Source organism: Mirounga leonina, unplaced genomic scaffold (genome assembly GCF_011800145.1).
Source record: "Mirounga leonina isolate KUSES-001 unplaced genomic scaffold, KU_Mleo_1.0 Mir_94, whole genome shotgun sequence".
Lineage (NCBI taxonomy): Eukaryota > Metazoa > Chordata > Mammalia > Carnivora > Phocidae > Mirounga > Mirounga leonina.
The window spans coordinates 10,703,328-10,717,948 of NW_023270855.1; the positions used below are offsets into that span (position 1 = coordinate 10,703,328).

The 14,621-nt window shown below is 37.0% G+C and overlaps 1 protein-coding gene and 1 pseudogene across 2 annotated transcripts in view; one reads left to right on the forward strand and one right to left on the reverse strand.

Moving 5' to 3' along the window:
• GRM7 (glutamate metabotropic receptor 7) overlaps positions 1-14,621 on the reverse strand; it is a 621,924-nt gene that overhangs the window by 462,725 nt on the left and 144,578 nt on the right. The window lies entirely within an intron of this gene.
• The window catches only part of LOC118005416, a 123,221-nt pseudogene continuing 115,371 nt past the window's right edge, over positions 6,772-14,621 (forward strand).

Genomic DNA, 14,621 nt, shown 5'->3' on the forward strand with positions numbered 1-14,621 from the left:
CAGCCAAAGTTAGTGTTGGCTTACCAAGAGGGGATGGATAGCACACCGCAATCAAAAAAGGCAAAGTACTATCTGAAAGTAGAGGCATCTATAATTTCAGCAGGCCCTCAGATATATATCCAACCTAGTCTGGCCCTCTGGGATAGAGGAGTTTATATGGATACTGTGAGTATATGCACACTGTGTCACACAACATTTTATCCCCAGTTCTACTACCTGTATATTTTTTGGATCACCTCCCCTTAGAAATTACAGTGATGTGCTCTTGAAAGGGAAAGCACGCTGATAAGCATGGAAGGTTTATGGTATATTAGACTCTATTTGGTATTCGTGTATAATCTTTACTCAGTAAGATGACATGAAAACACTACAGGTTGAAACCGAGATAAACCAAGATGGTATAGTGGGACTAGTCAGGCAATAAGATATGTGTCTGAGACACATAGTGTCTGTAGTGGGAATTTAAAAAAGAAACAACTAAAAGTCATCTGCTTTTTATTACAACCATATGGTAGCTATTCTAAAAAATGGCAGGTAAAAAAAATTACTTTTCTCCCCAAAATCTTTGGTGGATCTATGCCAGGAGTCAGCAAACTTTTTCTTAAAGGGCCAGATGGTAAATATTTTAGACTTTGCAAGCTGCAAGTTCTCTGTCATAGCTACTCAACTCTGTTGTAGCAGGAAAGCAGCCACCTTCCCTAGACAATACATTTTTAAAAATGGTCATTTAAAACAATATATTTATAAAAACAGGCAGCTGAACAAATTTGGCCTGAAGGTCAAAGCTTACTGAATTCCGGTCCAAGTTCTAAACAATTGCTATAGTTACTATTGACTTTTAGTTTTATATACGTGTGTGTATGTGTGTGTGTGTTCTAAATTCTAAATTACCACCATTTTTATGATGTATCCTTTAACAAACATTGTATTCAACATGTAAGTGAACTCAGAGACTGAAATTATGCATTGGCCTCTGACACGTGCAGATATAGTACACCCTCTCATTTCAAGAGTAGGTCATAACGCCTAGAAGTCACTCAAGCTCATGTCAGGCATAGTTCATCCCTCCAACTCCTATAGTATTGTATATTCTTGCATTTAAACAGTGCATTTGCAGTAATCAATGATAGCACAGTGATTGCAAAGATGAAGAAACAACACTGAATACTTCGATTCTGTTAATTGTTCTAAAGCAGTGGATTAGTGTCAATAATCGGCATCAGTCACCATTTTATCCAATTTTGCAGAAAAAGATGTTACAAAATATAATAGGCATTTAAGGTGAAGTTGTTGACAAAGAAGGGGAATTTTTTCCAAATGTGGAAACATTTGAAAAATCATTTCCAAAGAAATAAGGGCATGGATGCTATGACAATTTCTGAAATTTATAATGAAACAGGAATTTCATGAATTTTGCCCAAACTTATGCTTATCTTCAAGAATTTTCCAAATTGTGTATCTGTTGCTTCTTGTAAAAAAGAAATTTTTAAAATAAAATTAATTAAAAAAATGTTCTTTGATCAACTCCGAACAAATATAGATTGACAAATCTGGCTAAGTTGTCCATTGAACATGCAATATGCAAAGATCAATTTCTACAAAGTAGTTGACAAATTTACAGAAGTCAAAGCCTACAAACAAAAACTGTGATATTGTTACTGCAACAGGCCAACCAATATGGAGGTATAATATTTTTCCCCCCTTTTTTTTTAAAGATTTCATTTATTTGACAGAGACACAGCGAGAGAGGGAACACAAGCAGGGGGAGTGGGAGAGGTAGAAGCAGGCTTCCCATGAAGCAGGGAGCCCGATGCGGGTCTCGATCCCAGGACCCTGGGACCATGACCTGAGCCAAAGGCAGATGCTTAATGACTGAGCCACCCAGGCACCCCTATTTTTTCCCTTTTTAAAAAAGATATGTATTGGGGCACCTGAGTGCCCCAGTTATATTTGAACTGTCACTGTAGAAAGGTAGAGACAGCACTTTTAATTACAAGACCTAATCTTCTGAATTGATTTGATTAATATGTTGCTGGAATCAGCTTTCAAATAAATGGGTTTTTTAAGAATTTTAAAATAAAATACAGGTCAGGAACCCCATTTATTTCTTTAAAAAATCCCTGCTGAAGTGTTTTATGTATGTCAATAATTCTTTGTGAAATTTTTAACTGTCAGCACAAATCCATGTATAGAACTTGAAAGACTCTGATTTGGCTCAAGTAGGCTAGATTTGTATAGATATTCAACTGAAATGGTACTCATGGTAAAAGTATTTCTGCCATATAATGTACCAAATCCTTTATTTTTTTTAAGATTTTATTTATTTATTTGTTAGAGAGGGAGAAAGAGCACAAGCAGGGGGAACGGCAGGCAGAGGGAAAAGCAGGCTCCTCACTGAGCAAGGAGCCTGATGAGGGACTTGATCCCAGGACCACAAGATCACGATCCGAGCCAAAGGCAGATGCTTAACCGACTCAGCCACCCAGGCGTCCCTGTACCAAAGCTTTCAAACTTAAATCTTACTTACTCAACCAAATGCCACTCTAAACTCTCTTCTCTGGTTTGCATTTCACAGTAAATCTTAGAATTTCCCTGTTTTTTTTAGAGTCAAAAGTTCTCTTTCATACCCATTAAACCAACATCCCCAATGAAGAACAGGGCTTATCCTCCTTATACTATTTATTTATTTGCATAGGACCTTAGTGTTTATATTTATTTTCTATTGATAATAATAATGATGATAATAGTAATAACCAAAAAATAAAACCCTCATCAAAACTTTTACTGAGAACTTAATGTGTGCTAGGCTTTGTGTCAAGTATCTTATGTGTATTATCTAATTTAAATTCACAATTTTATGAGGCTGACCCTACTCTTGCCTAACAGATGTGAAAGCTAAAGCACAAAGAGGTCAAATACCTTTTTCTGGGTCACATGGCTATAGCATCAGCAGTCTAACCCAGGCTATCTGACTCTAGAATCCATGTTGCTAATATTTCCCAAAACTCAGAACCTGGAATTAGAGAGATTAAAATCAAGGCCACATAAAAAGTAAGTGGTTGGTCCAAGATGGGAATGTAAGTCTCTCAATATACCAATCAGAATTAAAACAGAAGAATAAAGTAATCTGCCTACAATTACAGTAATTTGGTATTAGGTCCAATAAGGAAAACCTAGTCCTAAATCTCCAAGCCCAGGGCTCTCTTATATGTAGGTTAAGCCTTGGAAAGAATGGAAAGAAGGATATACCTTCCTCTGGCCCATATTTCCCACAGTCCCCTCTTCTAGGAGATATCATTAAAAGAGTAATGGGGCCATATACATTTGGGGATTATTACACAGTATATCTCATTCTCAGGGCTTCATAATGGGACTTTAATATATTAAAGATTTTGAGAAGTCCTGCAGAAAAGACATTTTCTAAATTATATTTAATCAATGTTGCCCAAATTTACTGTCAAAGATCCTATTAGTGAAAGCAGAATAATGACACCCCAAAGATGTCCTATTTTTAATTCCGAAGACCTTTGATTAGGTTATGTTTTATGACAAGGGAAAATTAAGTTGCAAATGGAATTAAGGTTGCTAACCAACTGATCTTGAGATATGGACATTATCTTGGGCTGTCTAGTGGGACTACAGTATGCACAAGGGTCATTATAAGTGAAAGAGGGAAGCAGAGTTATCAGAGTCAGACAGAGATGTGAAGATGCTACACTACTAGGTTTGAAGATGTAAAGTGGCCATAAGCCAAGAAATGGGGTCAGCCTCTAGAATCTGGAATATGTAGGAATGGATTCTTCTTGAGCGTTCAGAAGGAATATAGCTTTTTTGACACCTTGATTTTAGATCACTGAGACCCATTTTGAGCTTCAGACCTCCAGTACTATAAGATAATGTATCTTGTGTTGTATTATAAGCCAATAATTTTAAGGTAATTTGTTATAGCAGCAAATATGAAACTAATACACCATTTTTTCTTCTAACATCTATTGTCATTTTGGAAATACTGATCTAGTCCATCACCCTGGCTTGAAGAGACACATCTTGGAAGCATGAGGATCACGAAATTATGATGTTTTAGTGTAGCACTTCTCAAATTATAATACGCATAGGAATTATGTAGGTACATTTTTAAAACACAGATTCTGATTCAGTATGTCTTGGGTGGGACCCCAAATTCTGTATTTCCAAGGTGATCCTGACACTTATACTGGTCAGATGTTCACATTTAGAGTAGTAAAGTTTAAAGAATACCTGAAAAAAAAAGTCTCCAGCCTTCTTAGGATAACCTTAGTAAAAAGAATTCCATGAAGTTTCACAAAGAAAATGTGTGGTTGCGAATAAATGATCAAGGAAATGGGGCACCTGGGTGGCTCAGTGGGTTAAGTGTCTGACTTTGGCTCAGGTCATGATCTCAGGGTCCTGGGATCAAGTCCCGTGTCAGGCTCCTTGCTCAGCGGGGAGTCTGCTTCTCTCTCTCTCTCTGCACTTCCCCCCCACTCCTGCTCTCTCCCTCTCAAATAAAGAAAATCTTTAAAAAAAAATGATCTTGGAAAAAGATTTGTAAGTATTGCCCCATCCATCAGTATTTATGAAAAAGAAAAATTTCTAAGGAAAGGGGGATTGAGGAGAAAAGTCACAATTCATTGAGGTCTCCCCTCTGTGACAGCTTAGAGACAGAAGAAGTACAGGGCATAATAGGAGTTTTTATAAAACATTCTTGATTTGATAACAAAGTCATATAAAATACCTGGTGTAGCACTATAAAAAGAACTAAATTTATGGAATAAAATGATAAATTGAAAAAAAATCTGGAGAGCTACTATATTCTAAAACAAATTTTTTCCCCAATGTTTCATACTTGCTCTAGAAGCACCTGAGTGCATGGAACCAGAAAGCATCATCAATTATCTTACCTCTTACCTGCCTGGAGGGAGGAAAATAGAGCTTAAGTAAATTTGAGGGTGCCAAAGAGAACCATTCTCCACTACCTCTGCCAGCACAAAAAGAACAGATGCTTTTTCTTTTTTCTTTTCAGAGTAAATTTAGTGTCCATGAAAGGTGCCACATTGAAGTCCCTAGAAACAAAGTGCATTCTCTGTACCTGCAAATCTGGCAATGATGATAAAAGCATTTTCATATACCTGCTCAGTCCTGCAGGAGAGCTCATTTCTAGACCATTTCTACATAAGTGGTCTTTATACAAGGAGATAGAAGTTACAGACTATCCTATTAGCAAGCTGCCAGTTGTAGGTGTTTTGAAGATTAATCCAAAATAAATCATTTTGTACCTCAAGAAGCTTTTGTTTAAAAATCACCACATTATGTACAGTGCTGCAGAATTTATAAAGCACTTTATAATGGTAAACACTTAACTATAAACACTTCTCTGAGCTCTTAGTATGTGCTGGGCACCACCAGGCTTTGTGTCAGCGCTTTATATGCTTTACTGTATTTACATCTCACAACAGCCTATAAATAGGTACCATTGTTATTTCAATTCTGCAGATGCCCTAGGTGAAGCACAAATCTTCCCATACATCACGTATGTTGCCTGTGGTCACATAGCTAATCAGTAGAGAGGCCAGGATTTGAATCTAGGAGACTGGTTCCAGAGCTCACTCATTTAATAATTATAGGACATAACTATCACAATTCCAAGAAATAGAAAATTGTACTTAGCAGATGATAAAACCAACACCGGGGGGGGGGGGGCATGATATACCAACTGTCACACAGAAAGTATGACAAGTCATATTTGAATGCAGCACTGCTTTCAGAGACCAAGGACTTTCCATCTTGTCCTGATATATTGGCTCAAAGTGCTACCTTTCAATAAATTTTGCTAGTGTAGATTCAATTTTGCCCATAAGAATAAAGAGCAGGTAAACCTTTTTATGATTAATGAGGATATAAAATGATAAATATTTTTGGCTTTCAAATTAAACAATAAGTTAGCTTTTCTTTTAACAAAGCAAGTATACCCATTTCTGATGGAAATATGTCCTAGGCCTTGGAAGAAACTCAGGCTGGCGAGGTTTCCTTGTGGTCACCAGCCTCCCTTCCTGACATCCAGCCTACAGTGAGGTTTTATAGGGAAGGGCATGGGACACTGTTCTCAGAAGCAAAAGAAGTAGTCCAAATACGGCCACGTACTTGGCAAAACCGTCTTCCAGCAGGAAAAATCATAACCACAACCTGAGTTGCGCTACAGAATAGCAGTTATTTTGGTTTCAAGGACTACAAATCAGCTCAAGTTTTCTTTCTAACACACACAGACATACATACAGAGGCACACACCAGAATGGGGTTCTAGAGAAGCATGTGCACCAGTGAAACTGTTCAGCTGGGTCTCATGAAAGTGGAGCTGAAAGGCATGAAGGTCTCCGCTATTCCTCGTCTACTCTTTCATTTTAGGGCTTCTTGAGTTCTTCTTACCTCCATTCATCTGTTGTGCCCTCCTTTCCACAGAGAACTTCCTCTGCCTCCTCATGGTTTCCACCCCCTCCAAACTTTAGCTGGCACACAGCTACTGGTGGCTGCGGTGCCAACTCTCAGAGCCACACCAAAGCTCACTGGCCCCATCTCTCGGTACTGCACCATATGGTTTGGTCAAATGCCCATTTCTCACACAACCAGTTGTGCAGAGAAGGAAAAGAAGATAATTCTTTGCAACATACTATATATATTTTAGACATACATATATACATACATACATACATATGTGCATATGCGTATATTTTTTTCAGACTTTCTCCAGTTGGGACAATGGTTGAAGCAAGAAGAGATGTTGGCAGTATGGTCAAGCCAAAATTTGCCTATTCCCATCATGTTAAAACTGATTCAGGTATGGGGTGCCTGGGTGGCTCAGTTGGTTAAGCGACTGCTTTCGGCTCAGGTCATGATCCCGGAGTCCTGGGATCGAGTCCCACATCGGGCTCCCGGCTCGGCGGGGAGCCTGCTTCTCCCTCTGACCCTCTCCCCTCTCATGCTGTTTCTCTCTCACTCGCTCTCTAATAAATAAATAAATAAAATCTTAAAAAAAAAAAAACCTGATTCAGGTATGCCTCACCTTTGTTATTTAGAATAAGTGGAGATTTGCTTACAACATAGAGCTTATTTAACCTTATTTAACAAATCATTACTCCAATATTTGATGAACCTCAACAAATCCATGATCTCAACTCAGTTGTGAGTAAACCTGTAACAAAATTTTTTCCTATCTATGTTGAAAAACTAAAGCATTATCATGCAGTATTTAATATTTGCACCAAAGTAGATATTAGAATTATACATTTCAGGTTTGAAAAGGAACTACACAAATCATCTATATTGGGTGTGACAATTTTCACAGTGAGGTTTCAATAATGTTGAAATTTCTAATCTTAGGCCTACCAAAAAGCTAAATGATAATTGTGTTTGATATTTATTTCTTTGAAAAGATTTAAGTTTATACCTAGCCCATTCAGCAAAGACCTGAGAAGTCTCTGTGTTCTAATTATACCTCAGTCCTTTTATCTTAATGCTCTTGCAGATTCAATTCTATACTTTATCATGGCTGTTGTCACACTTTCTGCTATTTGCTTGTTTCTATAGTTGTTTTACCAACTAGATAGTGAGTAGCTAACATCAGCAATCACATCTGACTCATCATTATGTCCTTAACACTAATACCTATGTAAACAGGTGCTCAATAAATATTTGTCAAATCAAATAAATGCATCAAAAATGTATATATTAAATGATCAGTGAATAAGTGAAGAAGAAAGAAGAATAGAAGAAAGGAAACCAGATGTTCTTTTCTCTTAAGAAACTTAACAAGTGAATTAAAACAATGACATTACTTCTTTAAAATATGGACATATTATGCAGTTATTAATTAAATACATGTTTCATTTACCTGAATACTGATTTGCTCATATATTACAAATCACAGAATTTGGGCCTTATCACATTTTTATTTTTACCCTAGATTTAGCTAAGCCATGATAAAATTAAAGTCAAAGACAAAATAAAACTAAGAGCCCCAATACTAATCCTTAGTAAATTAAGATTTTGTGTCCAGAAATTGCTTTTAAGGTATCTTCTATTAAACATGGTCTTATAGTTTTGAGTGTATCTTAAATATGGTTTTCATGCATTTTACAGCTGCTAAGAATATTTTATTATGTCAACTAAATCAAACTCCCTATGATATAGAAATGTTACTGTAAACTTAATTTAAAAATCAAAATGATATGGCAATTGAAAGGCAAATATTGAAAAGACAAAATATCAAAACCAGAACTATTTGTTCTCAGCAATAAAATATGCCTTAGAATTCTTTACATCTTGAAAAATTACCAATTATTACTTAGTCTTATAGTGGCCTAAGGAAGAAATAGATTCAAAATACAATACATAGGTACCACAACGATCTTTCTTAGCTAATAGCTATGAAAAATGGAAAATGTGTCAAAAGTACACCTTCCTGTCCATTTTCATTTGTCTCTATCTTTTCTCTATAATTCTCTTTTTTAACACGTCATTAAAAAAAAAAAAAAACTATGAGTACAGATGACACAATATTTCAAATGTATACGAACAACCATTTCTTCTTAATGTAGGTCTAGACAGCTAGATTGGTACCATATGTACCTGTACCCCAGGCCACTAGTGATTGGTTCAGGATGGTAATGTTGATCAAGTGTAGCCAATAAGAGACACTCATATTTTATAAAATAATGTGGATAGTAGATAGAAATGGATTTTGTTTCAAGTGGTCTTACTTGGCAAGTAAAGTATTGGTAATCTTATATTAGCCCACAGATTTTTGTTCTCTTAGAAAATTGTCTGGTCTATGAAATCCAACATTACAGAAATTACCTATCCAGTTTAGTGTGGAGGGACAAAGTCTTTATGAGAGAGAAAATAAGAGGTTAAAACCGGACCTAGGGTTGTGATGGTTACTTTTATGTATCAATTTGACTGGGCCCCAGCAGTGCCCAGATTAAACATTCTTTCTGGGAGTGTCTCTGGATGAGATTAACATTTGAACCAATAGACTAAGTAAAGCAGACTGCTTTCCCCAAAGCATCCCATATGGGTGGGGCTCATCCAATCCCCTGAGGGCTTGAATAGAATAAAAAGGCAGAGAAACGGAGATTCACTCTCTCTGCTTGATTATGGCGCTCCGACATTGTTCCTCTCATACCCTTACACTCAGACTAGACTTTACACCATCAGTTCCTTATGTTCTCAGGTTCTTAGGCCTTTGGATTTAGACTGGAACTATGCCATCAGCTTTTCTACGCCTTCAGCTTCCAGAGGGTAGATCGTGGGCCTTCTCAGCCCCTCCATAATTTCATGAGCCAATTCCTTATAATAAATTTCTATATGTAAATAAATATATGTACATACATATATGTGTGCGTATATATATATATAATTTATATTTGAATTTGTTCTATTTCAGTGGAAAACGTTGACTAACACAAGGGTAAAGTGGGTAACAAGCTATCAGTGACAAGTTTGGTCATGTGATAGATCAAGTGCCCTTTCTTTGACTGGACTGATTACCAATTATAATACAGCTCTTAATTATTTCAAGTTGAAAATAAGCAACTCTTACAACAAACCTAACTAAGTTGGGAAGTAATTGGACTTTCACAATAAGTCATCACTGAGCAGAATAATGACAGTAATAATAGGGGAGACTGCCATGCAATGCTTCTCTGAGCAACCACTGTGTACCTTGGCAGGTTATCAAGAGAGAAATTAAATGAATTATACTTTTGCTATTAACTGGGTTGGGGATGGAAGTCACGATTTTGGAAGGAAAATACTAAAATTTAGAGATTATTCATTTTCTCTTAGATCGAGGCAATGTTTTCACAATGAAGAGACAATTTTATACATATATTTCATTACAGAAGTAGTGGTTATAATGAGAAACATTTCACATACAGTGTGGTGATGTGTAATCTTCTGCAATCACCTACAACATACACCCCTACACAGTCCTATTTCATGGGGACACATGCTGAGCAGTGATTAGGTTATGTCAAACTCTATTTATAGAGGAAAGATCACTGGATTGGGCATCAGAAGTCTGCATTATTCTATCCTCATTTACTCATGAGGAAAATGAGAGTGCATGTTCTTTGGCCTGAACTTTATGGAAGTTGAGACTCCGAATGCAATGGTTTACATTATAAAATGATGTTATACAAATGTCTAATAATATGAGAGGAAAAGGAGAAAGGGTCATGGAAGGAAAGAAGGAAAGAGATGGGGATGAACGACCAAAAATACGACAATGGAGAAATAATATGAAGATGGGATGTGAGAATATGTGATGGAATCCTAACTACATAGAAATGGATTTCTTCCATAAAACATGTGTATGATTTAAAGCTCCTTCATAGGTCTTTCTCCTCCACAAACCTGTCACAATATTTATGATTTCTGTTTCCTTCATTCTTTCAGATGGGACTGGGAAAGACCCTGTTAAAACAGAATCACTGATCTCTGAGGAAGGGTACACGAAGCAGTTACCAGCTGCCAAAAGTGCAACACAAATGTGTTGACAAGATTCGACAGGCACTCTGCTAAGAAGGCCCTGAGAAAACAGGAAGCAGCTATCTCAACCAGCAGATTTTTTTTTTTTAAACAAAGATGGGACAGGCTGAGGATGCACTTAGGCTGATGGAGAGAAGAGTGTTTCTTGAACTTTAAAATGCAGAGGCATCAGCTAGGGACCTTGTTAAAATGTGATTCTGATTCAGTGAGTCCAGGGAGGGGCCTGAAATTCTGCATTTCTAATAAGCTCTGAGTGATGCTGAAGCTATTGGTTCTCAAATCATATTTTGAAGATAAAGAATATGCCATTTGGGGAAGAATCCATTCTTTTTTTTTTAAGATTTTATTCATTTATTTGAGAGAGAGAGAATGAGAGAGAGAGAGCACAAGAGGGAGGAGGGTCAGAGGGAGAAGTAGACTCCCCACTGAGTAGGGAGCCCAATTCGGGACTCGATCCTGGGAGTCCAGGATCATGACCTGAGCTGAAGGCAGACGCTTAACCATCTGAACCACCCAGGCACCTGAAGAAGGATCCATTCTTAAGCCAAGCTGAAGTGTCACAGAGAAGACCCCCAAATGGCTGGAAAGTATCATAATACATTAAGAACTGAGAAAAAAAATATAACTCAAAGAAAAGGGGGGTGTACTGAGAAAAATTACATTTTAAGCTGAATGCTTAAGAAGAAAAACTTTATCCACCATTCAATACTTAATTGCCCATCATGCAATACAAATGCTAAAGATACTATGGTGCACACAGGCACAAAAGATTTATCCTCAGTGAAGTGCAGCCTAGCTAGAGCCTAGTGGAGAGCTAATCAGTTATCAAAACCACCAGAGAAGAAATGACAGCAAGCTACGATTTAAAGCAGTGGTTCTCAAAGTGTGGTCCCAGGTGAGCAACATCAGCATCACATGAGAATTTGTCAGAAATATAAATTCTCTGGCCTTATACCACATCAACTAGATCCTAAAGTCTAGGGGTGGGATCCACCACTGGGTACATTAACAAGCCCTCCATTTGATCTGAATGCACACTAAAGTTTGAGAAACAGTAATCTAAAGGAAGTGTAGAAGTTACCACACAGAAGATAGAGGGTAGGGAGGGTTAGCTTGAGAAAGGTGAGCAGGTGTACTTAGTTCAAGAGACAGAAAGAGGTGGTGGGTGGGTCATGAAATGGCAGCCCAGAGAATGAATTTCTTCACAGTCCTATCTTCCTTAGCTAGCAGAAAAAAATCAAGTTTAATTTGAATGAATAAGAGGAACAGGATCTTCCTGCATTTACACCATTAGCTTGGCCCCCAAAGGCCCTCGGTTTTGCAACCTTGGCTAAATCATCACAGAAGTAGTTGCGAAGTCATACCCAGCTCTTCAGTGCAGTAGTTCTTAGCATGGCTACCTATTAGAATGACGCAAGGAGCTCAACAATATAAGACGCAGGCGGTAAACCCAGAACAATTAAACTGGATCTCTGGGGTTGGGTCCAGGCATCAGATTTTTTAAAGTTCCCCAGGCTGTTCTAATGTGCAGCAAGAGTTGATTGAGCACCACTCAGTTTGAGGAAAGAAAAAAAAAAAAGTCAGCAAAATCATGGTTCTGGTAGATTTTCTCTGATGATGCTTAAAGCAGCAAAGAGTGAATGACCATTTTGGTTTTCTTGTTCAAGCCCCTTTTGTTCCCATTGGAAGGTTTTCTGTTAAACTGTAGATTCATTTTCATGAGCAGAATGAATTATGGATCTCTACAAATAACAGTAATGCAAACTCTGTGCTTTCATGGAAAACTATGCCTTGTTTGGAGAACACCCTTCCTTCTAGGTTATCTGATTCTGGTTTTGTGGAGACCTTGTCCCTTCATTGCCTCTGAGCTATATTACAACTCTTGAGTTGTAGATAACAGATAGCAGTGGGAAGTAATTCTTGGCTAAAGACATGCAAATATATTCTGTCTGTCGGAGGTTCAACTGACTATCCTTCCCTGGAGCCAATTTTGCATCCATTTAAAGTACATTTCAATATTCCTGATCTACAAATGTGTCTGTTTGGATTTTCTTCTGATCTGGTTATATAACATTTATTTGGTTCCTTCATTAATAATTAGTTAAATAAAAATTTTAATGGGTTCATTTTATATCTGTATGAGAGTCATAACTTTACCTTTCTTGAAAAATTATATTTTGACACAACCTTGACTCTAAATTAGCACTGAAGACACTTGAGAAATGTGGAAGTATGGTAGGGTTTCTCTATTAGGGCTAATGGAAAGCAGCAAGGGGTATTTATAATAGTCACTAACTGGACATTTACTCCATTCTTCCCCTGGGTCTGCAAAAATTAAACTTTCACGAAAGTACAATTCTAACCCCCTGCCTCCCAACTTCTCATTAGAATACCAATTGATACAATTTTATCATTAACCCATTCCAGTAAATTAAATCAACAACATTTCTAGAAGAAGGTCCTGTGGTAACAGCATGCTTTCATTAGGGGACATGGAATACTCTTCCTCTTATTGAACATTTTTTTTGCTAATAGGGGGGAAAAAAATCAAAAAACAAAAACACAAACGGAAGAAAAACCAACTGCCAAGCCCCAGCTTTCTTTTCTCCGTCCCAACCAAAGATAGTGGATTGGGTCTAATGAAGAGTTGCCAAAATATATAACACCTACAACTTAGAGCTTTTAAGTATCTGTAGTCAGTATCAATCAGTACATTTCAATTTTCCCCAAAGAAGCAATTTCCACCTTTTTTTTAACAAATAAATAAATAAATAATAAAGACAGTCAACCACAAATTCCAAGTGCATAATAATGGTTATGGTGAGTTTCCCTGAAACAACAGAAAACAGCACCACAGAATCATATCAGCAAATATCCCCACTCTTTATGGAAAACTACCAAATGCTGTTACAAAATCAAATAAATGGCCTACGAAAACCTTGATAGGGCCTCCAGGCAATCTCAAAGTCAAAGGGCCAGTTGAGTGGATATAAAATAAGTTAAAGTCACATCTAAATACAGAATAAAACTTATTTTAGGATACATGGTTAGCTACCTTTGTTGAAAAAAAAAATGAATTATCCAAGTTCAAAAAGTGAATGTGATTTTATAATTGCAGGTACAGGTACGTTCAGCAAGTTGAAATGTGATACAATGCACAGTTTCTATTTAGATTGTCATAAAATAAATACTTTTTTTTCTAGGTTATATTGGATTTACACCAAAAACCCTGAGCTAGATGTTTTTTACTAGGTTGAGAAATAAAATATAAATCATTTTGTTTGGTAAAAAAATAAAAAATAAAAAAGGCAAGTAGGCACATTGTTTTGTTTTCCCCATTTAAGGTTTTAAAGGGTGAGTAAGTATCAGAGTTTAAGTACTGCTAACTCACAGATATTTGTTGTCTGCATGTAATTTCTGGGTACAACTCTAGCCACATACACACAATCCTTTCTGATGTCACTTGGGCTACCTTACAAAGAGCAATCTCGAGCAACCTCCACCTACACTGAAAAACTCCACATTTCATGACGTGATTTTATTTTCCAAGACCATTTCTTATAATTTCATGCAGTAATTTAGGTGATTGCCAAGCACATATATTAAACCTAAATGCTTTCTTTTGAAAAGTAACATTTTGCTGTACTGAATCCTTCCATTTCTAGCCAGAAAAACTGAGTTTTAATCGCATCTGCTTTAAACTATAGTTTGGATTTCCTTTTTCCTTTCTAATACAACAGACTAGTATTTTTTTTTCTCCTAGTGTATTTTTAGACCTATCATACCTTCATTTGGTCATTTCATCATGGTGACAATTATTAGAACTTTCTCTTTTTTTTTTTTTTAAGCCATTTCTCTCAACACTGTTGTGGAGACTGAGGACCTCTGGGGCTCAGATTATCACACAGCTCCCCTGGAGTCAGGATGAAGACATTGTCACATGCCCAGCAATGACCACTGTCTTGCTGAGCTGTCCCAAAGAAGCATCAGATGGCCAGGTACTCTTTCCTCCAACCCTGCCTCGCCTCCCAGAGCATTTAGAAGGATTAAGAAGATAA